This window comes from Pelophylax lessonae (assembly GCF_965119305.1).
Source record: "Pelophylax lessonae genome assembly, chromosome: 11".
NCBI lineage: Eukaryota > Metazoa > Chordata > Amphibia > Anura > Ranidae > Pelophylax > Pelophylax lessonae.
In genome coordinates, this window is record NC_138778.1 from 215,156,454 (window position 1) to 215,159,349 (window position 2,896).

The 2,896-nt window shown below is 48.8% G+C and overlaps 1 protein-coding gene across 1 annotated transcript in view; it reads left to right on the forward strand.

The window, feature by feature from the left end:
* Positions 1-2,896, forward strand: part of KCNK1 (potassium two pore domain channel subfamily K member 1) — a 17,499-nt gene that overhangs the window by 1,286 nt on the left and 13,317 nt on the right. The window lies entirely within an intron of this gene.

Here is a 2,896-nt window from a genome sequence, read left to right on the forward strand (position 1 = left end):
CCCCGGCCTGTGATTGGACAGTGAAGGGAGAAGCAGCAGACCTATGAGCTCATCCCTTTGTCACTCTGATAACCGGTCTTGTCCCTCCCCCCAGCCTGTGATTGGACAGTGAATGGAGAAGCAGCAGACTGATAAGCTCATCTCTCTGTTACTCTGATAACAGGTTTTGTCCCTCCCCCGGCCTGTGATTGGACAGTGAAGGGAGAAGCAGCAGACTGATAACCTCATCCCTTTGTCACTCTGATAACAGGTCTTGCCCCTCCCCCAGTCTGTGATTGGACAGTGAAGGGAGAAGCAGCAGACCTATGAGCTCATCCCTTTGTCACTCTGATAACCGGTCTTGTCCCTCCCCCCAGCCTGTGATTGGACAGTGAAGGGAGAAGCAGCAGACTGATGAGCTCATCTCTTTGTCACTCTGATAACAGGTCTTGTCCCTCCACTGTTCAATCACAGGCTGGGGATGGGAGAAGCAGCAGACAGATGGCCTCATCTCTTTGTCACTCTGCTTACAAGTTTTGTCCCTCCCCCAGATTGTGATTGGACAGTGAAGGGAGAAGCAGCACACTGATGAGCTCATCTCTCTGCCACTTTGCTCTCTCCTCCTGCCAGCATTTCCCTTGTTAGCATTGCAGTACATCTGATTGGCTCCTTGTGCTGCTTCCCTCTCTAGCATGGCTATGTCTGGCAGGGGAGGAGACCTGATTTTTCTAGACTGCAGTTAGGGAATGCATGTCCCTCCCCCAGCTTGTGATTGGACAGTGAAAAGAGAAGCAGGAGACTGATGAGCTAATCTTTCCGACACTCTGCTCTCTCCTCCTGTCAGCATGTTTCTTGTTAACATTTCAGTACATCTGATTGGCTCCTTGTGCTGCTTCCCTCTCAAGCACCGCCCTGTCTGGCAGGGGAGGAGACTTGATTTATCAAGGCTGCAGTTAGGGAATGCTTACAGGTCTTGTCCCTCCCCCAACTTGTGATTGGACAATAACGGGAGAAGCAGCAGATTGATGAGCTCATCTCTCTGACACTCTGCTCTCTCCACCTGCCAGCATGCCTCTAGTTAGCATTTCAGTACATCTGATTGGCTCCTTGTGCTGCTTTTCTCTCTAGCATGGGCCTGTCTGGCAGGGGAGGCAACCTCATTTTTCTATGCTGCAGTTAAGAAATCATTGTCCCTCCCCCAGCTTCTGATTGGACAATAAAAGGAGAAGCAATAGACTGATGAGCTCATCTCTCTGAAACTCTGCTCTCTACTCCTGTCAGCAGGTCTCCTGTTAGTATTGCAATACATCTGATTGGCTCCTTGTGCTGCTTCTCTCTCTAGCACGGCCCTGTCTGGCAGAGGAGCACAGCCCTGTCGGGCAGAGGAGGAGACCTGATTTTTTTATATGCTGCAGTTAAGGAATGCTTACAGGTCTTGTCCCTCACCCAGCCTGTGTTTGGACAGTAAAAGGAGAAGCAGAAAATTGATGAGCTCATCTCTTTGTCACTCTGCTTACAGGTCTTGTCCCTCCCCCAGCCTGTGATTGGACAGTAAAGGGAGAAGCAGATGAACTCATCTCTCTGTCACTCTGCTCTCTCCTCCTGTCAGCATGTCTCTTGTTAGAATTGCAATACATCTGATTGGCTCCTTATGTTGAGTCTCTCTCTCCCAATCTGAGCTCCGCTGTACAGGGACTGCAGGAAGCTGACACCAGGTCACATTCAGGTACTTTCACTGCCTGTATTTAATAGATACATTTAAAGGTATAACTGAAGGCAATATTTTTTTTATTTAAAGTTTTGGATAGAGTGGGGGGAGATTAGAACCCCTGTCAGGTTTTTATTGCCGCCTGTGTCCCCGTTCGCCCTATTTGACCTGGAGAGTGAAAGAAAATTCTAAATTTTGGGTTGTCCCCAGAACAGGAATAGAGGTGAAATCTTCCAATGGGGACACTAGTTCTAGGGATTCCCTTACTTTGGGGGGATTTATTCTCATTTCCTGTTTTGGGTTATGGGACAGGAAGTGAAGGGAAATCTCACCAATGGGACACAAATGGCAAAAAAAAAAAAAAAAAGAAAATTGCCTTTAGTTATACTTTATTGATGTATGAATGAATACAGAGCTGCATTGATCCGAGTCTTTTATATCTTCCTGGAGTTCTGCTATAAACTTTCATCGATTTTTAGAGCCCCTATCCATAAACTGGCTGCATGGAGATGTGTGATGTGTCCATGGCTCTGTGATGTCATTCTATGGCGGTGTCGGAATGTGAAGGAGCTTCCACACCCTGGAACATTGATTGCTGCATTTTATAGCTGCTGATAAGCAAATACTCTTCATAGACTTTAACCCCGAAGGCCAGTGCAGCGCTGGAGATGATGATGTCCTGGAAGTCGATAACGCATGACTCCTCCTTGTTACTATATTAGGATATTCCATGCACTGATACCTCTGCATTGTCCTTCAGAAGCCCCGCTAGAAGGTACAGGGTCACTCCACCCAAAACTGATTCCACACACTATAGAAGGAGACCATGTAGGAGCTTCTCTGTGGTCTTATTGCTACACCTGCTGTGCCCATTATGAGGAGTTCCCACCATCCCTGTGCTGAGTTCCTGGGTCTGTACACCTGCTGTGCCCCTTATGAGGGGTTCCCACCATCCCAGTGCTGAGTTCCCGGGTCTGTACACCTGCTGAGCCCATTATGAGGGGTTCCCACCATCCCGGTGCTGAGTTCCCAGGTCTGTACACCAGCTGTGCCCATTATGAGGGGTTCTCACTATCCCAGTGCTGATTTCTCGGGTCTGTACACCTGCTGTGCCCATTATGAGGGGTTCCCACCATCCCTGTGCTGAGTTCCTGGGTCTGTACACCTGCTGTGCCCCTTATGAGGGGTTCCCACCATCCCTGGCTGAGT